Genomic DNA, 22,484 nt, shown 5'->3' with positions numbered 1-22,484 from the left:
CAATAAGCTCAGTGATTCGAGTTAGCAGCTAACGAGGAAATGGTTGGCTGACCCTAGCTTAAAATCTGTTGGGCCGCACACGAGACCTGACAAGCAGTCCAAGAAGCTTTGAAGCATTGAACGCTGAGGTGACAAAGATTTATAAAAGTCAGTGTTCAAACGGGTACCGTCCACCTTCAGAATTCCCACAGTTTGTTCATGCAAGATGTTATTGAAGGCCCACTTTTAAGCAGCGCTAGTCTTGTGGTACGTGTGGAGCAGAGTGGCGCAGCAGAAGCGTGCTGGGCCCATAACCCAGAGGTCGATGGATCGAAACCATCCTCTGCTAGGCTCGTCTGTTTTCAGGACGTACTAAACAACTGTGCTCCAAAAGGCTTGCTTACAAGTCTGGGATAGGTTTCCAGGAAGAAGCCATTCACCTTCCAAAAATTGGACAAAACAGACTAAACCCAGAAGTTGCCTCACTAAGAAGCAAATCCTAGTGAATATAACCTGTTCGCCACATCTTCTTCAAAGCCCATTCACTTTGTTACCTCAACAGCGTGACATCACCTGTTTGCAACACAAGAACAACAATGGAGGCAACGGTGTACCTGCTGCTAAAGTGACGGTAAACGGTTGGACCACTGTGTTGCTTTGGGTGTACCCAAATGGCTGGCTGTGTTTGCCGGGAGACCAGTGACCAGGTACTGCCGCCTAACTGAAAACCAAACGTAGCCAGAAAGGATTAAGATTTGTCATTCTAGCCTTTCTATAGCAGTGATAACAAGTAGCCCCCTGCAACAATTTTGATGTCTTGTGTGGAAAGAAGATGGATTGGCTTTGCAGAGATTTTCAGAAGTTTTGGGCAGAGGGGCAGGTTTGTGGGACCTTGTGAGGCAATGGTAGCGCATCTGACTCCAGATCAGAAGCTTGCGTGTTCAAATCACATCAAGGTCAACCAAGAGTGACAGGACTGCAGCCTGTTTGAATTAATATGTGACTCAAAGTCTGTGCACATGCCACTGATCGACATCTCCCACCGTTTTTGTTTATAAAGCCTGGAGAGAAGAAGAGGGACTCTCCTTGGAGACAAGCACATTTTGTACATGAATGATTAGTATGTAAGTACAGTGGTGTGAACCGGTGATTGGAGAACTGTCAATCACTCAATGCTCCTGGGCACCGTTGCAACTTTTGTATATGAGCCCCTCCGACTAATTGCAACCTTATCTTAGCAGAAAAAGAAGCACCCGTAACGCATTTTCGCTGTGAGTAGGGTTTGAACCTGCGCGGGGAACACCCCATTGGATTTCAAATCCAACGCCTTAACCTCTCGGGCATCACAGCTCCTCCACTTCACCTGCACCTTTTGGCCTGTGGTGAGAGATGCCTGCTCCCTGCTCCAACAGCGCTGGTTCTTTTGGAGATCATCACATGCCAGAACACTCCCTACTCAGAAGTCACTTATCTGGTAAATACCATTAACAGTCGTTGAAGAGACCATTGTGTGTGAAGTGTAAGGTCGTTTAGTCAGGTAAGATTTCATTCAAGGCTGACAGCACTGGTCTCCTACCCCCATGAATAGCATTTTGGTGCAGACGGCACAAGGAGCCTCTCCAGAGCAGCTTGTGTTTGAGACAGGAGATCATCACGTACAAAAGCACTCCCTTCTGAGCAATCACTTTTCAGGTGTGTGTGAGATGTGGACAAGAGATATTTTATTTTGTATTCTTATTGTGACAGTTTATAATCAGAACTATCATTGATCAGCATTGTTGAATCAGTTGACAGAATAATCTTTGAATTACATCTATGTTAATCTGAGCAAATATTAACGTACACAGATTATCATCATTTTAATCAGTCTATTGTTGTTCTGTATCATTCTTTCTATCTGCTTAAGCTGTTGCACATCATTGTATCCCCACCACTCGAACTCGTGGGTCCAGCAGGGCCTTGCTCCATTCACTTGCACATATTCAGGCGCATAACAACATGCACATAGTTATGTAAAACACGCACGTTCACACACACACTTATTAAGGACAGGGAGGTCGTCTCAGGACAGTCTCTGTTGGATACACTATCACAAAACTGCACAACATAATACACACTTGTTTGTCTCTAAAGTAGCAGTTGATGTCTATATAAGGAGAACTTTTTGAGTGTGGGGAACTGTTATCATTTCCAGTAAGATCTAACTGTGACGTCATCAGGGTAATATAAGGATGGGGAGCGGTCCATTCGCAGAAGATTGTTGTTGAAAAGTTTTCTTCCCACACTCTGCGCAAAGTGTGTAAAATAAAGATCACTATTTTTTGACACCTACCTGGACTCAGCCTGCTTTCTTCTCTTACCCAAATCGAACGAATTGCAACAGAGAGTAAGGTCTTTTATTTTTAGATACTGTCCAAGGACTTTGTCTTTCTCTGACAAGCATCAGTAACAAATATGCATTGTTAAGAATTTGTCTAGCTGGCTTGCAAAGCTCATCAGAGCGTGAGCACTGAATGACAGACACTATATTAGGCCTTTGATTGACTACTGCAAGCGCACTTCAAACCTCGATTTGTATTCTTTTCTCAAAGAGGAGAACCTTTCAAGTATAAAGAGAGATTCTACGTGTGCATGTTGACATGCATGGTCTGAAATGACATGCGTCTTTGGCACAACCTCTTTGCATTCACAAGTTGAACAACCTCCAGTTGCAGAAAAATTGCTTGTGTGGAAAGATGGTCTGGCTTCTCAGAGATTTTCAGAAGTTTTGAGCAGAGGGGCACCTTTGTGGGACCTTGTGGCGCAATGGTAGCGCATCTGACTCCAGATCAGAAGGTTGCGTGTTCAAATCACGTCAAGGTCAGCCGAGAGTGAGGGGACTGCAGCCTGTGATTCCCTTCCAATAGGAGGTTTTTAGTTGCTTGTGGCATACTCGTCCGTCTGTCCAGAAATTCAGGTCCATGACTCATGACGTGTCTCCAGTGAGTTGTTGATGGTGTCAGTGAACACTGTAGACAACTGATCAGCACAGTGCCTCAGGGTGGATGGAGGCACCGAATTTGGCCCAGCTGCTTTGCATGGGTCCTGTGTCTTAGAGAGTCTGTTTACATCCCTTTCAAGTATGGAAAGAGGTGTGAAGGCACATGGAGAAATTTGTGAGCTTTACTGAGTGGTAGAGGTGATGGGGGAGCCGCAAGTGTTGACCGTCTGGGGAGGGGGCCCGGGTAGCTGGACGTTCCATTGTTTTCTGAAAGCACCAGGTGTGAATACATTGGATAGGTGTGAATAGTAGCTGAATTAGAGGGCTTCTGTAAATGGAACTGAATAAAAATGGCAAACAAAACACCCACATGCTGCAGGTATACAGAGAGCAATGCCATGTGATACATGTAAACACATAGTTGAAAGAAGTAAAGACTGCACCAAAGAGAAACTCACAAAATTATTGTAAAGAAAAAAACATTCAAATATCAAGTATAAGTTTTTCATTCCGAGCAAACAAACAGTTTTGAATGATAATGAAATCTAAAAGCAGCTTCAGAGCTGGGCTTGGCATTCTGAAGCAAGCTCATCATATCCAGGATAGTTTTTCACTGTGGACAATGTCACTGTGTCCGCTGTGTTGGATACATTCAGATTTCATGTCTAATGTCGGTGCTTGTGATTACAGACGGTATTACATCTCTACCGATGAGAACTACCATTGACAATCAGCGGGAAGTATTAAGAGCATCGAAGTGCATCAGCAGAGTGTGTTCGTGTAACAGAATGTCGATTTTAGTTAACTAAAGGTAAAATAAGGTTCATTGAAGAGAGTTCATGGGTTTATTTAGGAAGTAAACATACGCAACACCAAGTGTCAGTGTTTTCACGTCTAAGCGTTTACGTGACTATGCGACTCAGTGGCTCACACAATAAGCTCAGTGATTCGAGTTAGCAGCTAACGAGGAAATGGTTGGCTGACCCTAGCTTAAAATCTGTTGGGCCGCACACGAGACCTGACAAGCAGTCCAAGAAGCTTTGAAGCATTGAACGCTGAGGTGACAAAGATTTATAAAAGTCAGTGTTCAAACGGGTACCGTCCACCTTCAGAATTCCCACAGTTTGTTCATGCAAGATGTTATTGAAGGCCCACTTTTAAGCAGCGCTAGTCTTGTGGTACGTGTGGAGCAGAGTGGCGCAGCGGAAGCGTGCTTGGCCCATAACCCAGAGGTCGATGGATCGAAACCATCCTCTGCTAGGCTCGTCTGTTTTCAGGACGTACTAAACAACTGTGCTCCGAAAGGCTTGCTTACAAGTCTGGGATAGGTTTCCAGGAAGAAGCCATTCACCTTCCAAAAATTGGACAAAACAGACTAAACCCAGAAGTTGCCTAACTAAGAAGCAAATCCTAGTGAATATAACCTGTTCGCCACATCTTCTTCAAAGCCCATTCACTTTGTTACCTCAACAGCGTGACATCACCTGTTTGCAACACAAGAACAACAATGGAGGCAACGGTGTACCTGCTGCTAAAGTGACGGTAAACGGTTGGACCACTGTGTTGCTTTGGGTGTACCCAAATGGCTGGCTGTGTTTGCCGGGAGACCAGTGACCAGGTACTGCCGCCTAACTGAAAACCAAACGTAGCCAGAAAGGATTAAGATTTGTCATTCTAGCCTTTCTATAGCAGTGATAACAAGTAGCCCCCTGCAACAATTTTGATGTCTTGTGTGGAAAGAAGATGGATTGGCTTTGCAGAGATTTTCAGAAGTTTTGGGCAGAGGGGCAGGTTTGTGGGACCTTGTGGGGCAATGGTAGCGCATCTGACTCCAGATCAGAAGCTTGCGTGTTCAAATCACATCAAGGTCAACCAAGAGTGACAGGACTGCAGCCTGTTTGAATTAATATGTGACTCAAAGTCTGTGCACATGCCACTGATCGACATCTCCCACCGTTTTTGTTTATAAAGCCTGGAGAGAAGAAGAGGGACTCTCCTTGGAGACAAGCACATTTTGTACATGAATGATTAGTATGTAAGTACAGTGGTGTGAACCGGTGATTGGAGAACTGTCAATCACTCAATGCTCCTGGGCACCGTTGCAACTTTTGTATATGAGCCCCTCCGACTAATTGCAACCTTATCTTAGCAGAAAAAGAAGCACCCGTAACGCATTTTCGCTGTGAGCAGGGTTTGAACCTGCGCGGGGAACACCCCATTGGATTTCAAATCCAACGCCTTAACCTCTCGGCCATCACAGCTCCTCCACTTCACCTGCACCTTTTGGCCTGTGGTGAGAGATGCCTGCTCCCTGCTCCAACAGCGCTGGTTCTTTTGGAGATCATCACATGCCAGAACACTCCCTAGTCAGAAGTCACTTCTCTGGTAAATACCATTAACAGTCGTTGAAGAGACCATTGTGTGTGAAGTGTAAGGTCGTTTAGTCAGGTAAGATTTCATTCAAGGCTGACAGCACTGGTCTCCTACCCCCATGAATAGCATTTTGGTGCAGACGGCACAAGGAGCCTCTCCAGAGCAGCTTGTGTTTGAGACAGGAGATCATCACGTACAAAAGCACTCCCTTCTGAGCAATCACTTTTTAGGTGTGTGTGAGAGGAAGGTCTTTTATTTTTAGACACTGTCCAAGGACTTTGTCTTTCTCTGACAAGCATCAGTAACAAATATGCATTGTTAAGAATTTGTCTAGCTGGCTTGCAAAGCTCATCAGAGCGTGAGCACTGAATGACAGACACTATATTAGGCCTTTGATTGACTACTGCAAGCGCACTTCAAACCTCGATTTGTATTCTTTTCTCAAAGAGGAGAACCTTTCAAGTATAAAGAGAGATTCTACGTGTGCATGTTGACATGCATGGTCTGAAATGACATGCGTCTTTGGCACAACCTCTTTGCATTCACAAGTTGAACAACCTCCAGTTGCAGAAAAATTGCTTGTGTGGAAAGATGGTCTGGCTTCTCAGAGATTTTCAGAAGTTTTGAGCAGAGGGGCAGGTTTGTGGGACCTTGTGGCGCAATGGTAGCGCATCTGACTCCAGATCAGAAGGTTGCGTGTTCAAATCACGTCAAGGTCAGCCGAGAGTGAGGGGACTGCAGCCTGTGATTCCCTTCCAATAGGAGGTTTTTAGTTGCTTGTGGCATACTCGTCCGTCTGTCCAGAAATTCAGGTCCATGACTCATGACGTGTCTCCAGTGAGTTGTTGATGGTGTCAGTGAACACTGTAGACAACTGATCAGCACAGTGCCTCAGGGTGGATGGAGGCACCGAATTTGGCCCAGCTGCTTTGCATGGGTCCTGTGTCTTAGAGAGTCTGTTTACATCCCTTTCAAGTATGGAAAGAGGTGTGAAGGCACATGGAGAAATTTGTGAGCTTTACTGAGTGGTAGAGGTGATGGGGGAGCCGCAAGTGTTGACCGTCTGGGGAGGGGGCCCGGGTAGCTGGACGTTCCATTGTTTTCTGAAAGCACCAGGTGTGAATACATTGGATAGGTGTGAATAGTAGCTGAATTAGAGGGCTTCTGTAAATGGAACTGAATAAAAATGGCAAACAAAACACTCGCATGCTGCAGGTATACAGAGAGCAATGCCATGAGATACATGTAAACACATAGTTGAAAGAAGTAAAGACTGCACCAAAGAGAAACTCACAAAATTATTGTAAAGAAAAAAACATTCAAATATCAAGTATAAGTTTTTCATTCCGAGCAAACAAACAGTTTTGAATGATAATGAAATCTAAAAGCAGCTTCAGAGCTGGGCTTGGCATTCTGAAGCAAGCTCATCATATCCAGGATAGTTTTTCACTGTGGACAATGTCACTGTGTCCGCTGTGTTGGATACATTCAGATTTCGTGTCTAATGTCGGTGCTTGTGATTACAGACGGTATTACATCTCTACCGATGAGAACTACCATTGACAATCAGCGGGAAGTATTAAGAGCATCGAAGTGCATCAGCAGAGTGTGTTCGTGTAACAGAACGTCGATTTTAGTTAACTAAAGGTAAAATAAGGTTCATTGAAGAGAGTTCATGGGTTTATTTAGGAAGTAAACATACGCAACACCAAGTGTCAGTGTTTTCACGTCTAAGCGTTTACGTGACTATGCGACTCAGTGGCTCACACAATAAGCTCAGTGATTCGAGTTAGCAGCTAACGAGGAAATGGTTTTCCTGACCCTAGCTTAAAATCTGTTGGGCCGCACACGAGACCTGACAAGCAGTCCAAGAAGCTTTGAAGCATTGAACGCTGAGGTGACAAAGATTTATAAAAGTCAGTGTTCAAACGGGTACCGTCCACCTTCAGAATTCCCACAGTTTGTTCATGCAAGATGTTATTGAAGGCCCACTTTTAAGCAGCGCTAGTCTTGTGGTACGTGTGGAGCAGAGTGGCGCAGCGGAAGCGTGCTGGGCCCATAACCCAGAGGTCGATGGATCGAAACCATCCTCTGCTAGGCTCGTCTGTTTTCAGGATGTACTAAACAACTGTCCTCCGAAAGGCTTGCTTACAAGTCTGGGATAGGTTTCCAGGAAGAAGCCATTCACCTTCCAAAAATTGGACAAAACAGACTAAACCCAGAAGTTGCCTAACTAAGAAGCAAATCCTAGTGAATATAACCTGTTTGCCACATCTTCTTCAAAGCCCATTCACTTTGTTACCTCAACAGCGTGACATCACCTGTTTGCAACACAAGAACAACAATGGAGGCAACGGTGTACCTGCTGCTAAAGTGACGGTAAACGGTTGGACCACTGTGTTGCTTTGGGTGTACCCAAATGGCTGGCTGTGTTTGCCGGGAGACCAGTGACCAGGTACTGCCGCCTAACTGAAAACCAAACGTAGCCAGAAAGGATTAAGATTTGTCATTCTAGCCTTTCTATAGCAGTGATAACAAGTAGCCCCCTGCAACAATTTTGATGTCTTGTGTGGAAAGAAGATGGATTGGCTTTGCAGAGATTTTCAGAAGTTTTGGGCAGAGGGGCAGGTTTGTGGGACCTTGTGGGGCAATGGTAGCGCATCTGACTCCAGATCAGAAGCTTGCGTGTTCAAATCACATCAAGGTCAACCAAGAGTGACAGGACTGCAGCCTGTTTGAATTAATATGTGACTCAAAGTCTGTGCACATGCCACTGATCGACATCTCCCACCGTTTTTGTTTATAAAGCCTGGAGAGAAGAAGAGGGACTCTCCTTGGAGACAAGCACATTTTGTACATGAATGATTAGTATGTAAGTACAGTGGTGTGAACCGGTGATTGGAGAACTGTCAATCACTCAATGCTCCTGGGCACCGTTGCAACTTTTGTATATGAGCCCCTCCGACTAATTGCAACCTTATCTTAGCAGAAAAAGAAGCACCCGTAACGCATTTTCGCTGTGAGCAGGGTTTGAACCTGCGCGGGGAACCCCCCATTGGATTTCAAATCCAACGCCTTAACCTCTCGGCCATCACAGCTCCTCCACTTCACCTGCACCTTTTGGCCTGTGGTGAGAGATGCCTGCTCCCTGCTCCAACAGCGCTGGTTCTTTTGGAGATCATCACATGCCAGAACACTCCCTAGTCAGAAGTCACTTCTCTGGTAAATACCATTAACAGTCGTTGAAGAGACCATTGTGTGTGAAGTGTAAGGTCGTTTAGTCAGGTAAGATTTCATTCAAGGCTGACAGCACTGGTCTCCTACCCCCATGAATAGCATTTTGGTGCAGACGGCACAAGGAGCCTCTCCAGAGCAGCTTGTGTTTGAGACAGGAGATCATCACGTACAAAAGCACTCCCTTCTGAGCAATCACTTTTTAGGTGTGTGTGAGAGGAAGGTCTTTTATTTTTAGACACTGTCCAAGGACTTTGTCTTTCTCTGACAAGCATCAGTAACAAATATGCATTGTTAAGAATTTGTCTAGCTGGCTTGCAAAGCTCATCAGAGCGTGAGCACTGAATGACAGACACTATATTAGGCCTTTGATTGACTACTGCAAGCGCACTTCAAACCTCGATTTGTATTCTTTTCTCAAAGAGGAGAACCTTTCAAGTATAAAGAGAGATTCTACGTGTGCATGTTGACATGCATGGTCTGAAATGACATGCGTCTTTGGCACAACCTCTTTGCATTCACAAGTTGAACAACCTCCAGTTGCAGAAAAATTGCTTGTGTGGAAAGATGGTCTGGCTTCTCAGAGATTTTCAGAAGTTTTGAGCAGAGGGGCAGGTTTGTGGGACCTTGTGGCGCAATGGTAGCGCATCTGACTCCAGATCAGAAGGTTGCGTGTTCAAATCACGTCAAGGTCAGCCGAGAGTGAGGGGACTGCAGCCTGTGATTCCCTTCCAATAGGAGGTTTTTAGTTGCTTGTGGCATACTCGTCCGTCTGTCCAGAAATTCAGGTCCACGACTCATGACGTGTCTCCAGTGAGTTGTTGATGGTGTCAGTGAACACTGTAGACAACTGATCAGCACAGTGCCTCAGGGTGGATGGAGGCACCGAATTTGGCCCAGCTGCTTTGCATGGGTCCTGTGTCTTAGAGAGTCTGTTTACATCCCTTTCAAGTATGGAAAGAGGTGTGAAGGCACATGGAGAAATTTGTGAGCTTTACTGAGTGGTAGAGGTGATGGGGGAGCCGCAAGTGTTGACCGTCTGGGGAGGGGGCCCGGGTAGCTGGACGTTCCATTGTTTTCTGAAAGCACCAGGTGTGAATACATTGGATAGGTGTGAATAGTAGCTGAATTAGAGGGCTTCTGTAAATGGAACTGAATAAAAATGGCAAACAAAACACTCGCATGCTGCAGGTATACAGAGAGCAATGCCATGAGATACATGTAAACACATAGTTGAAAGAAGTAAAGACTGCACCAAAGAGAAACTCACAAAATTATTGTAAAGAAAAAAACATTCAAATATCAAGTATAAGTTTTTCATTCCGAGCAAACAAACAGTTTTGAATGATAATGAAATCTAAAAGCAGCTTCAGAGCTGGGCTTGGCATTCTGAAGCAAGCTCATCATATCCAGGATAGTTTTTCACTGTGGACAATGTCACTGTGTCCGCTGTGTTGGATACATTCAGATTTCGTGTCTAATGTCGGTGCTTGTGATTACAGACGGTATTACATCTCTACCGATGAGAACTACCATTGACAATCAGCGGGAAGTATTAAGAGCATCGAAGTGCATCAGCAGAGTGTGTTCGTGTAACAGAACGTCGATTTTAGTTAACTAAAGGTAAAATAAGGTTCATTGAAGAGAGTTCATGGGTTTATTTAGGAAGTAAACATACGCAACACCAAGTGTCAGTGTTTTCACGTCTAAGCGTTTACGTGACTATGCGACTCAGTGGCTCACACAATAAGCTCAGTGATTCGAGTTAGCAGCTAACGAGGAAATGGTTTTCCTGACCCTAGCTTAAAATCTGTTGGGCCGCACACGAGACCTGACAAGCAGTCCAAGAAGCTTTGAAGCATTGAACGCTGAGGTGACAAAGATTTATAAAAGTCAGTGTTCAAACGGGTACCGTCCACCTTCAGAATTCCCACAGTTTGTTCATGCAAGATGTTATTGAAGGCCCACTTTTAAGCAGCGCTAGTCTTGTGGTACGTGTGGAGCAGAGTGGCGCAGCGGAAGCGTGCTGGGCCCATAACCCAGAGGTCGATGGATCGAAACCATCCTCTGCTAAGCTCGTCTGTTTTCAGGATGTACTAAACAACTGTGCTCCGAAAGGCTTGCTTACAAGTCTGGGATAGGTTTCCAGGAAGAAGCCATTCACCTTCCAAAAATTGGACAAAACAGACTAAACCCAGAAGTTGCCTAACTAAGAAGCAAATCCTAGTGAATATAACCTGTTCGCCACATCTTCTTCAAAGCCCATTCACTTTGTTACCTCAACAGCGTGACATCACCTGTTTGCAACACAAGAACAACAATGGAGGCAACGGTGTACCTGCTGCTAAAGTGACGGTAAACGGTTGGACCACTGTGTTGCTTTGGGTGTACCCAAATGGCTGGCTGTGTTTGCCGGGAGACCAGTGACCAGGTACTGCCGCCTAACTGAAAACCAAACGTAGCCAGAAAGGATTAAGATTTGTCATTCTAGCCTTTCTATAGCAGTGATAACAAGTAGCCCCCTGCAACAATTTTGATGTCTTGTGTGGAAAGAAGATGGATTGGCTTTGCAGAGATTTTCAGAAGTTTTGGGCAGAGGGGCAGGTTTGTGGGACCTTGTGGGGCAATGGTAGCGCATCTGACTCCAGATCAGAAGCTTGCGTGTTCAAATCACATCAAGGTCAACCAAGAGTGACAGGACTGCAGCCTGTTTGAATTAATATGTGACTCAAAGTCTGTGCACATGCCACTGATCGACATCTCCCACCGTTTTTGTTTATAAAGCCTGGAGAGAAGAAGAGGGACTCTCCTTGGAGACAAGCACATTTTGTACATGAATGATTAGTATGTAAGTACAGTGGTGTGAACCGGTGATTGGAGAACTGTCAATCACTCAATGCTCCTGGGCACCGTTGCAACTTTTGTATATGAGCCCCTCCGACTAATTGCAACCTTATCTTAGCAGAAAAAGAAGCACCCGTAACGCATTTTCGCTGTGAGCAGGGTTTGAACCTGCGCGGGGAACACCCCATTGGATTTCAAATCCAACGCCTTAACCTCTCGGCCATCACAGCTCCTCCACTTCACCTGCACCTTTTGGCCTGTGGTGAGAGATGCCTGCTCCCTGCTCCAACAGCGCTGGTTCTTTTGGAGATCATCACATGCCAGAACACTCCCTAGTCAGAAGTCACTTCTCTGGTAAATACCATTAACAGTCGTTGAAGAGACCATTGTGTGTGAAGTGTAAGGTCGTTTAGTCAGGTAAGATTTCATTCAAGGCTGACAGCACTGGTCTCCTACCCCCATGAATAGCATTTTGGTGCAGACGGCACAAGGAGCCTCTCCAGAGCAGCTTGTGTTTGAGACAGGAGATCATCACGTACAAAAGCACTCCCTTCTGAGCAATCACTTTTTAGGTGTGTGTGAGAGGAAGGTCTTTTATTTTTAGACACTGTCCAAGGACTTTGTCTTTCTCTGACAAGCATCAGTAACAAATATGCATTGTTAAGAATTTGTCTAGCTGGCTTGCAAAGCTCATCAGAGCGTGAGCACTGAATGACAGACACTATATTAGGCCTTTGATTGACTACTGCAAGCGCACTTCAAACCTCGATTTGTATTCTTTTCTCAAAGAGGAGAACCTTTCAAGTATAAAGAGAGATTCTACGTGTGCATGTTGACATGCATGGTCTGAAATGACATGCGTCTTTGGCACAACCTCTTTGCATTCACAAGTTGAACAACCTCCAGTTGCAGAAAAATTGCTTGTGTGGAAAGATGGTCTGGCTTCTCAGAGATTTTCAGAAGTTTTGAGCAGAGGGGCAGGTTTGTGGGACCTTGTGGCGCAATGGTAGCGCATCTGACTCCAGATCAGAAGGTTGCGTGTTCAAATCACGTCAAGGTCAGCCGAGAGTGAGGGGACTGCAGCCTGTGATTCCCTTCCAATAGGAGGTTTTTAGTTGCTTGTGGCATACTCGTCCGTCTGTCCAGAAATTCAGGTCCATGACTCATGACGTGTCTCCAGTGAGTTGTTGATGGTGTCAGTGAACACTGTAGACAACTGATCAGCACAGTGCCTCAGGGTGGATGGAGGCACCGAATTTGGCCCAGCTGCTTTGCATGGGTCCTGTGTCTTAGAGAGTCTGTTTACATCCCTTTCAAGTATGGAAAGAGGTGTGAAGGCACATGGAGAAATTTGTGAGCTTTACTGAGTGGTAGAGGTGATGGGGGAGCCGCAAGTGTTGACCGTCTGGGGAGGGGGCCCGGGTAGCTGGACGTTCCATTGTTTTCTGAAAGCACCAGGTGTGAATACATTGGATAGGTGTGAATAGTAGCTGAATTAGAGGGCTTCTGTAAATGGAACTGAATAAAAATGGCAAACAAAACACTCGCATGCTGCAGGTATACAGAGAACCATGCCATGAGATACATGTAAACACATAGTTGAAAGAAGTAAAGACTGCACCAAAGAGAAACTCACAAAATTATTGTAAAGAAAAAAACATTCAAATATCAAGTATAAGTTTTTCATTCCGAGCAAACAAACAGTTTTGAATGATAATGAAATCTAAAAGCAGCTTCAGAGCTGGGCTTGGCATTCTGAAGCAAGCTCATCATATCCAGGATAGTTTTTCACTGTGGACAATGTCACTGTGTCCGCTGTGTTGGATACATTCAGATTTCGTGTCTAATGTCGGTGCTTGTGATTACAGACGGTATTACATCTCTACCGATAAGAACTACCATTGACAATCAGCGGGAAGTATTAAGAGCATCGAAGTGCATCAGCAGAGTGTGTTCGTGTAACAGAACGTCGATTTTAGTTAACTAAAGGTAAAATAAGGTTCATTGAAGAGAGTTCATGGGTTTATTTAGGAAGTAAACATACGCAACACCAAGTGTCAGTGTTTTCACGTCTAAGCGTTTACGTGACTATGCGACTCAGTGGCTCACACAATAAGCTCAGTGATTCGAGTTAGCAGCTAACGAGGAAATGGTTGGCTGACCCTAGCTTAAAATCTGTTGGGCCGCACACGAGACCTGACAAGCAGTCCAAGAAGCTTTGAAGCATTGAACGCTGAGGTGACAAAGATTTATAAAAGTCAGTGTTCAAACGGGTACCGTCCACCTTCAGAATTCCCACAGTTTGTTCATGCAAGATGTTATTGAAGGCCCACTTTTAAGCAGCGCTAGTCTTGTGGTACGTGTGGAGCAGAGTGGCGCAGCGGAAGCGTGCTGGGCCCATAACCCAGAGGTCGATGGATCGAAACCATCCTCTGCTAGGCTCGTCTGTTTTCAGGACGTACTAAACAACTGTGCTGCGAAAGGCTTGCTTACAAGTCTGGGATAGGTTTCCAGGAAGAAGCCATTCACCTTCCAAAAATTGGACAAAACAGACTAAACCCAGAAGTTGCCTAACTAAGAAGCAAATCCTAGTGAATATAACCTGTTCGCCACATCTTCTTCAAAGCCCATTCACTTTGTTACCTCAACAGCGTGACATCACCTGTTTGCAACACAAGAACAACAATGGAGGCAACGGTGTACCTGCTGCTAAAGTGACGGTAAACGGTTGGACCACTGTGTTGCTTTGGGTGTACCCAAATGGCTGGCTGTGTTTGCCGGGAGACCAGTGACCAGGTACTGCCGCCTAACTGAAAACCAAACGTAGCCAGAAAGGATTAAGATTTGTCATTCTAGCCTTTCTATAGCAGTGATAACAAGTAGCCCCCTGCAACAATTTTGATGTCTTGTGTGGAAAGAAGATGGATTGGCTTTGCAGAGATTTTCAGAAGTTTTGGGCAGAGGGGCAGGTTTGTGGGACCTTGTGGGGCAATGGTAGCGCATCTGACTCCAGATCAGAAGCTTGCGTGTTCAAATCACATCAAGGTCAACCAAGAGTGACAGGACTGCAGCCTGTTTGAATTAATATGTGACTCAAAGTCTGTGCACATGCCACTGATCGACATCTCCCACCGTTTTTGTTTATAAAGCCTGGAGAGAAGAAGAGGGACTCTCCTTGGAGACAAGCACATTTTGTACATGAATGATTAGTATGTAAGTACAGTGGTGTGAACCGGTGATTGGAGAACTGTCAATCACTCAATGCTCCTGGGCACCGTTGCAACTTTTGTATATGAGCCCCTCCGACTAATTGCAACCTTATCTTAGCAGAAAAAGAAGCACCCGTAACGCATTTTCGCTGTGAGTAGGGTTTGAACCTGCGCGGGGAACCCCCCATTGGATTTCAAATCCAACGCCTTAACCTCTCGGCCATCACAGCTCCTCCACTTCACCTGCACCTTTTGGCCTGTGGTGAGAGATGCCTGCTCCCTGCTCCAACAGCGCTGGTTCTTTTGGAGATCATCACATGCCAGAACACTCCCTAGTCAGAAGTCACTTCTCTGGTAAATACCATTAACAGTCGTTGAAGAGACCATTGTGTGTGAAGTGTAAGGTCGTTTAGTCAGGTAAGATTTCATTCAAGGCTGACAGCACTGGTCTCCTACCCCCATGAATAGCATTTTGGTGCAGACGGCACAAGGAGCCTCTCCAGAGCAGCTTGTGTTTGAGACAGGAGATCATCACGTACAAAAGCACTCCCTTCTGAGCAATCACTTTTTAGGTGTGTGTGAGAGGAAGGTCTTTTATTTTTAGACACTGTCCAAGGACTTTGTCTTTCTCTGACAAGCATCAGTAACAAATATGCATTGTTAAGAATTTGTCTAGCTGGCTTGCAAAGCTCATCAGAGCGTGAGCACTGAATGACAGACACTATATTAGGCCTTTGATTGACTACTGCAAGCGCACTTCAAACCTCGATTTGTATTCTTTTCTCAAAGAGGAGAACCTTTCAAGTATAAAGAGAGATTCTACGTGTGCATGTTGACATGCATGGTCTGAAATGACATGCGTCTTTGGCACAACCTCTTTGCATTCACAAGTTGAACAACCTCCAGTTGCAGAAAAATTGCTTGTGTGGAAAGATGGTCTGGCTTCTCAGAGATTTTCAGAAGTTTTGAGCAGAGGGGCAGGTTTGTGGGACCTTGTGGCGCAATGGTAGCGCATCTGACTCCAGATCAGAAGGTTGCGTGTTCAAATCACGTCAAGGTCAGCCGAGAGTGAGGGGACTGCAGCCTGTGATTCCCTTCCAATAGGAGGTTTTTAGTTGCTTGTGGCATACTCGTCCGTCTGTCCAGAAATTCAGGTCCATGACTCATGACGTGTCTCCAGTGAGTTGTTGATGGTGTCAGTGAACACTGTAGACAACTGATCAGCACAGTGCCTCAGGGTGGATGGAGGCACCGAATTTGGCCCAGCTGCTTTGCATGGGTCCTGTGTCTTAGAGAGTCTGTTTACATCCCTTTCAAGTATGGAAAGAGGTGTGAAGGCACATGGAGAAATTTGTGAGCTTTACTGAGTGGTAGAGGTGATGGGGGAGCCGCAAGTGTTGACCGTCTGGGGAGGGGGCCCGGGTAGCTGGACGTTCCATTGTTTTCTGAAAGCACCAGGTGTGAATACATTGGATAGGTGTGAATAGTAGCTGAATTAGAGGGCTTCTGTAAATGGAACTGAATAAAAATGGCAAACAAAACACCCACATGCTGCAGGTATACAGAGAGCAATGCCATGAGATACATGTAAACACATAGTTGAAAGAAGTAAAGACTGCACCAAAGAGAAACTCACAAAATTATTGTAAAGAAAAAAACATTCAAATATCAAGTATAAGTTTTTCATTCCGAGCAAACAAACAGTTTTGAATGATAATGAAATCTAAAAGCAGCTTCAGAGCTGGGCTTGGCATTCTGAAGCAAGCTCATCATATCCAGGATAGTTTTTCACTGTGGACAATGTCACTGTGTCCGCTGTGTTGGATACATTCAGATTTCATGTCTAATGTCGGTGCTTGTGATTACAGACGGTATTACATCTCTACCGATGAGAACTACCATTGACAATCAGCGGGAAGTATTAAGAGCATCGAAGTGCATCAGCAGAGTGTGTTCGTGTAACAGAATGTCGATTTTAGTTAACTAAAGGTAAAATAAGGTTCATTGAAGAGAGTTCATGGGTTTATTTAGGAAGTAAACATACGCAACACCAAGTGTCAGTGTTTTCACGTCTAAGCGTTTACGTGACTATGCGACTCAGTGGCTCACACAATAAGCTCAGTGATTCGAGTTAGCAGCTAACGAGGAAATGGTTGGCTGACCCTAGCTTAAAATCTGTTGGGCCGCACACGAGACCTGACAAGCAGTCCAAGAAGCTTTGAAGCATTGAACGCTGAGGTGACAAAGATTTATAAAAGTCAGTGTTCAAACGGGTACCGTCCACCTTCAGAATTCCCACAGTTTGTTCATGCAAGATGTTATTGAAGGCCCACTTTTAAGCAGCGCTAGTCTTGTGGTACGTGTGGAGCAGAGTGGCGCAGCGGAAGCGTGCTGGGCCCATAACCCAGAGGTCGATGGATCGAAACCATCCTCTGCTAGGCTCGTCTGTTTTCAGGACGTACTAAACAACTGTCCTCCGAAAGGCTTGCTTACAAGTCTGGGATAGGTTTCCAGGAAGAAGCCATTCACCTTCCAAAAATTGGACAAAACAGACTAAACCCAGAAGTTGCCTAACTAAGAAGCAAATCCTAGTGAATATAACCTGTTCGCCACATCTTCTTCAAAGCCCATTCACTTTGTTACCTCAACAGCGTGACATCACCTGTTTGCAACACAAGAACAACAATGGAGGCAACGGTGTACCTGCTGCTAAAGTGACGGTAAACGGTTGGACCACTGTGTTGCTTTGGGTGTACCCAAATGGCTGGCTGTGTTTGTCGGGAGACCAGTGACCAGGTACTGCCGCCTAACTGAAAACCAAACGTAGCCAGAAAGGATTAAGATTTGTCATTCTAGCCTTTCTATAGCAGTGATAACAAGTAGCCCCCTGCAACAATTTTGATGTCTTGTGTGGAAAGAAGATGGATTGGCTTTGCAGAGATTTTCAGAAGTTTTGGGCAGAGGGGCAGGTTTGTGGGACCTTGTGGGGCAATGGTAGCGCATCTGACTCCAGATCAGAAGCTTGCGTGTTCAAATCACATCAAGGTCAACCAAGAGTGACAGGACTGCAGCCTGTTTGAATTAATATGTGACTCAAAGTCTGTGCACATGCCACTGATCGACATCTCCCACCGTTTTTGTTTATAAAGCCTGGAGAGAAGAAGAGGGACTCTCCTTGGAGACAAGCACATTTTGTACATGAATGATTAGTATGTAAGTACAGTGGTGTGAACCGGTGATTGGAGAACTGTCAATCACTCAATGCTCCTGGGCACCGTTGCAACTTTTGTATATGAGCCCCTCCGACTAATTGCAACCTTATCTTAGCAGAAAAAGAAGCACCCGTAACGCATTTTCGCTGTGAGCAGGGTTTGAACCTGCGCGGGGAACCCCCCATTGGATTTCAAATCCAACGCCTTAACCTCTCGGCCATCACAGCTCCTCCACTTCACCTGCACCTTTTGGCCTGTGGTGAGAGATGCCTGCTCCCTGCTCCAACAGCGCTGGTTCTTTTGGAGATCATCACATGCCAGAACACTCCCTAGTCAGAAGTCACTTCTCTGGTAAATACCATTAACAGTCGTTGAAGAGACCATTGTGTGTGAAGTGTAAGGTCGTTTAGTCAGGTAAGATTTCATTCAAGGCTGACAGCACTGGTCTCCTACCCCCATGAATAGCATTTTGGTGCAGACGGCACAAGGAGCCTCTCCAGAGCAGCTTGTGTTTGAGACAGGAGATCATCACGTACAAAAGCACTCCCTTCTGAGCAATCACTTTTTAGGTGTGTGTGAGAGGAAGGTCTTTTATTTTTAGACACTGTCCAAGGACTTTGTCTTTCTCTGACAAGCATCAGTAACAAATATGCATTGTTAAGAATTTGTCTAGCTGGCTTGCAAAGCTCATCAGAGCGTGAGCACTGAATGACAGACACTATATTAGGCCTTTGATTGACTACTGCAAGCGCACTTCAAACCTCGATTTGTATTCTTTTCTCAAAGAGGAGAACCTTTCAAGTATAAAGAGAGATTCTACGTGTGCATGTTGACATGCATGGTCTGAAATGACATGCGTCTTTGGCACAACCTCTTTGCATTCACAAGTTGAACAACCTCCAGTTGCAGAAAAATTGCTTGTGTGGAAAGATGGTCTGGCTTCTCAGAGATTTTCAGAAGTTTTGAGCAGAGGGGCAGGTTTGTGGGACCTTGTGGCGCAATGGTAGCGCATCTGACTCCAGATCAGAAGGTTGCGTGTTCAAATCACGTCAAGGTCAGCCGAGAGTGAGGGGACTGCAGCCTGTGATTCCCTTCCAATAGGAGGTTTTTAGTTGCTTGTGGCATACTCGTCCGTCTGTCCAGAAATTCAGGTCCATGACTCATGACGTGTCTCCAGTGAGTTGTTGATGGTGTCAGTGAACACTGTAGACAACTGATCAGCACAGTGCCTCAGGGTGGATGGAGGCACCGAATTTGGCCCAGCTGCTTTGCATGGGTCCTGTGTCTTAGAGAGTCTGTTTACATCCCTTTCAAGTATGGAAAGAGGTGTGAAGGCACATGGAGAAATTTGTGAGCTTTACTGAGTGGTAGAGGTGATGGGGGAGCCGCAAGTGTTGACCGTCTGGGGAGGGGGCCCGGGTAGCTGGACGTTCCATTGTTTTCTGAAAGCACCAGGTGTGAATACATTGGATAGGTGTGAATAGTAGCTGAATTAGAGGGCTTCTGTAAATGGAACTGAATAAAAATGGCAAACAAAACACTCGCATGCTGCAGGTATACAGAGAACCATGCCATGAGATACATGTAAACACATAGTTGAAAGAAGTAAAGACTGCACCAAAGAGAAACTCACAAAATTATTGTAAAGAAAAAAACATTCAAATATCAAGTATAAGTTTTTCATTCCGAGCAAACAAACAGTTTTGAATGATAATGAAATCTAAAAGCAGCTTCAGAGCTGGGCTTGGCATTCTGAAGCAAGCTCATCATATCCAGGATAGTTTTTCACTGTGGACAATGTCACTGTGTCCGCTGTGTTGGATACATTCAGATTTCGTGTCTAATGTCGGTGCTTGTGATTACAGACGGTATTACATCTCTACCGATGAGAACTACCATTGACAATCAGCGGGAAGTATTAAGAGCATCGAAGTGCATCAGCAGAGTGTGTTCGTGTAACAGAACGTCGATTTTAGTTAACTAAAGGTAAAATAAGGTTCATTGAAGAGAGTTCATGGGTTTATTTAGGAAGTAAACATACGCAACACCAAGTGTCAGTGTTTTCACGTCTAAGCGTTTACGTGACTATGCGACTCAGTGGCTCACACAATAAGCTCAGTGATTCGAGTTAGCAGCTAACGAGGAAATGGTTGGCTGACCCTAGCTTAAAATCTGTTGGGCCGCACACGAGACCTGACAAGCAGTCCAAGAAGCTTTGAAGCATTGAACGCTGAGGTGACAAAGATTTATAAAAGTCAGTGTTCAAACGGGTACCGTCCACCTTCAGAATTCCCACAGTTTGTTCATGCAAGATGTTATTGAAGGCCCACTTTTAAGCAGCGCTAGTCTTGTGGTACGTGTGGAGCAGAGTGGCGCAGCGGAAGCGTGCTGGGCCCATAACCCAGAGGTCGATGGATCGAAACCATCCTCTGCTAGGCTCGTCTGTTTTCAGGACGTACTAAACAACTGTTCTCCGAAAGGCTTGCTTACAAGTCTGGGATAGGTTTCCAGGAAGAAGCCATTCACCTTCCTAAAATTGGACAAAACAGACTAAACCCAGAAGTTGCCTAACTACCCAGATAGCAAGGAGACATTGAACAGATGTTGATTTTCCATCTGAACCATCAGAATCGTCAGGATTGAAATGTCAACACAAAACCAATGTTGAAACAACATTGAAATACTGATGAAACCTTACACTGACATTGAAATAACATTGATTCACTGTTGTTCTGTCATCGTTGATTGTTGATCTATTTATAGTTGACAAGGTGACAACAATCACGTTGAAAAACCATCGACGGGCAGCAGGTGAGTAAGTGACGGAAGTGACGGACAAGGTAAGCGACTCATGTTGTAACTGACGTCAGACGCCGGAGATTTTGGTGGAAAATTAAAGCAAATGGTAGTTTAGATTTGAACAAATTCATTTAAGCTTCAGCATTACCAAATACACTTATCAATTGTCTTATAACTAACACTATTTGTCTAAATAATCTCCAACACCCTGGAGAACAACGAGGAGAGTTTAGAGACTCTCCAAGATTACATCGATCAGTGCTTTCAGGATCTCGTGATGAAGAAGACCCCGTGTGCAGCTTCCCCGGCCAAAGCTGAGACGCCGTCGTCGAAAAGACAACGCCCGGCAGATTCCCCCGGCTCAACATCGCCAGCCGGCAAAGATATTGCCAACATATTGGAGTCAATCGACAAGCGATTGTCCAGTTTCGACGCAAGGCTGTCCTTGGTGGAGATTCTTCACCGAGAATTTAAATGCTTGCGAGAATCCCTGGAGTACAGCCAGCAGCAGGTGGAAACGCTTGCTGCTGAAAATGCCACGCTAAGGGAGTCGGTGAAATGTCTCACAGATAATGTTACCCAGCTCAATAGAGAAAATAAAAAAATAAAATAAACAGTTATCGATCTACAAGCTCGTAGCATGCGTGATAATCTGGTATTTTCTGGTATTCCAGAAGCCGCTGGAGAGGACGCGGAGACCACGGTAAAAAGCTTCATCAAAACCCACCTGAAGCTGCCGGAGGACACTGTGAAGAACATCGTCTTCGATCGGGTACATCGCCTCGGCCCCATTCGGGCTACGGCCGGGAGACCACGTCCTATCGTGGCCAAATTCGGCCACTTCAAACAAAAGCAACAGATGAAAAGCCGCGGCAGGGAATTAAAAGGAACGGACTTCAGCGTGAACGACCAGTTCCCCAAAGAGATCTTGGAACGACGCAGGGTCCTCTTCCCAATCCGACGCGGCTTCATCCAGAAGGGCTCCCGCGCTGTCATCGCTGTGGACCGGCTGTACGTGGACGGACAGCTCCACCGCGACCCCAACATCACTCCGTGGCTGTATTAACCTCACACCAGATAAGAATCAGCTACACCATTTCCCTATCCACTCACACTAACTTGCATTAACATCTGTTTAACTTACCAGTATCAAATCGCATCTTAAAGTGTGATTTCATAGCAGAATTAACACCGTCACTCTCCGTCAGTGATTTAATTGGAATGTTTACGTTTTGTTTCTGTTTTTTTTTTCTTCTCGTTTTTTTTTTTTTCCTCCTCTCTTTTCCCCCTCTTGGTTTTATGCTGCTCACCCCTGTCCTTGGTTTCTTTCTTTATTCCTTTCACTGCCTCGATCACCTGCTTCGACACTCATCCACAAACATCCTTTATTTCGACACATACGCACCATGCGCTCAACGGCAGCACATTTACATCAGTCAGACAGCGCACACAGTCATATAAGATACACACACACTTAAGCCAAGCCTACTCATATTAGTAACTATGCATACACAAAGTCAGACTCAGGGAGCATCTCGCCACACATTTTTTCTCTCTCTCCTTCTCTTTATTTATGAACAAGTGACGTATTCTCTCCACCTGTCTAAGCGACGCACACAGCATACATCCCTAGTTATACACAAACATCTATGGGTACACTGAGGTTCATTACATGGAATATAAATGGAGCTGGCTCCAGAGAAAAGAGGTTAAAAATATTTAAACAACTCAAAAAACTACAGGCGGATGTTGTCCTATTACAAGAGACCCACAGACCTCTTAGAGGTTCGAATGAACTTAAAACACCTGAGTTTCCCAATGTGTTCTCAGCTTGTTATAATTCTAGACAAAGGG

The 22,484-nt window shown here is 45.2% G+C and overlaps 17 non-coding genes across 17 annotated transcripts; 11 read left to right on the top strand and 6 right to left on the bottom strand.

Moving 5' to 3' along the window:
* Positions 1-1,246: 1,246 nt before the first annotated feature.
* Positions 1,247-1,329, bottom strand: trnas-uga (transfer RNA serine (anticodon UGA)). Its single transcript has one exon. It is a non-coding gene; the product is annotated as a tRNA-Ser (tRNA).
* Positions 1,330-2,770: 1,441 nt separating this feature from the next.
* On the top strand, positions 2,771-2,842 carry trnaw-cca (transfer RNA tryptophan (anticodon CCA)). The gene has a single exon. It is a non-coding gene; the product is annotated as a tRNA-Trp (tRNA).
* Positions 2,843-5,137: 2,295 nt separating this feature from the next.
* Positions 5,138-5,220, bottom strand: trnas-uga (transfer RNA serine (anticodon UGA)). Its single transcript has one exon. It is a non-coding gene; the product is annotated as a tRNA-Ser (tRNA).
* Positions 5,221-5,979: 759 nt separating this feature from the next.
* On the top strand, positions 5,980-6,051 carry trnaw-cca (transfer RNA tryptophan (anticodon CCA)). The gene has a single exon. It is a non-coding gene; the product is annotated as a tRNA-Trp (tRNA).
* Positions 6,052-7,357: 1,306 nt separating this feature from the next.
* On the top strand, positions 7,358-7,429 carry trnam-cau (transfer RNA methionine (anticodon CAU)). Its single transcript has one exon. It is a non-coding gene; the product is annotated as a tRNA-Met (tRNA).
* Positions 7,430-8,347: 918 nt separating this feature from the next.
* On the bottom strand, positions 8,348-8,430 carry trnas-uga (transfer RNA serine (anticodon UGA)). The gene has a single exon. It is a non-coding gene; the product is annotated as a tRNA-Ser (tRNA).
* A 759-nt stretch (positions 8,431-9,189) lies between these two features.
* Positions 9,190-9,261, top strand: trnaw-cca (transfer RNA tryptophan (anticodon CCA)). Its single transcript has one exon. It is a non-coding gene; the product is annotated as a tRNA-Trp (tRNA).
* A 1,306-nt stretch (positions 9,262-10,567) lies between these two features.
* Positions 10,568-10,639, top strand: trnam-cau (transfer RNA methionine (anticodon CAU)). The gene has a single exon. It is a non-coding gene; the product is annotated as a tRNA-Met (tRNA).
* A 918-nt stretch (positions 10,640-11,557) lies between these two features.
* trnas-uga (transfer RNA serine (anticodon UGA)) lies at positions 11,558-11,640 on the bottom strand. Its single transcript has one exon. It is a non-coding gene; the product is annotated as a tRNA-Ser (tRNA).
* Positions 11,641-12,399: 759 nt separating this feature from the next.
* trnaw-cca (transfer RNA tryptophan (anticodon CCA)) lies at positions 12,400-12,471 on the top strand. Its single transcript has one exon. It is a non-coding gene; the product is annotated as a tRNA-Trp (tRNA).
* Positions 12,472-13,776: 1,305 nt separating this feature from the next.
* On the top strand, positions 13,777-13,848 carry trnam-cau (transfer RNA methionine (anticodon CAU)). The gene has a single exon. It is a non-coding gene; the product is annotated as a tRNA-Met (tRNA).
* A 918-nt stretch (positions 13,849-14,766) lies between these two features.
* Positions 14,767-14,849, bottom strand: trnas-uga (transfer RNA serine (anticodon UGA)). The gene has a single exon. It is a non-coding gene; the product is annotated as a tRNA-Ser (tRNA).
* A 759-nt stretch (positions 14,850-15,608) lies between these two features.
* Positions 15,609-15,680, top strand: trnaw-cca (transfer RNA tryptophan (anticodon CCA)). Its single transcript has one exon. It is a non-coding gene; the product is annotated as a tRNA-Trp (tRNA).
* A 1,305-nt stretch (positions 15,681-16,985) lies between these two features.
* trnam-cau (transfer RNA methionine (anticodon CAU)) lies at positions 16,986-17,057 on the top strand. Its single transcript has one exon. It is a non-coding gene; the product is annotated as a tRNA-Met (tRNA).
* A 918-nt stretch (positions 17,058-17,975) lies between these two features.
* Positions 17,976-18,058, bottom strand: trnas-uga (transfer RNA serine (anticodon UGA)). The gene has a single exon. It is a non-coding gene; the product is annotated as a tRNA-Ser (tRNA).
* A 759-nt stretch (positions 18,059-18,817) lies between these two features.
* Positions 18,818-18,889, top strand: trnaw-cca (transfer RNA tryptophan (anticodon CCA)). Its single transcript has one exon. It is a non-coding gene; the product is annotated as a tRNA-Trp (tRNA).
* Positions 18,890-20,194: 1,305 nt separating this feature from the next.
* On the top strand, positions 20,195-20,266 carry trnam-cau (transfer RNA methionine (anticodon CAU)). Its single transcript has one exon. It is a non-coding gene; the product is annotated as a tRNA-Met (tRNA).
* The last annotated feature ends 2,218 nt before the right edge of the window (positions 20,267-22,484 follow it).

This window comes from Rhamphochromis longiceps, linkage group LG23, assembly GCF_057381845.1.
Source record: "Rhamphochromis longiceps isolate RC_006_pf linkage group LG23, R_longiceps_female_GT1.1, whole genome shotgun sequence".
NCBI classification, from domain to species: Eukaryota; Metazoa; Chordata; class Actinopteri; order Cichliformes; family Cichlidae; genus Rhamphochromis; species Rhamphochromis longiceps.
The sequence above is the reverse complement of the archived record's forward strand: the minus strand, read 5'-3'. Positions and strand labels throughout refer to the sequence as shown.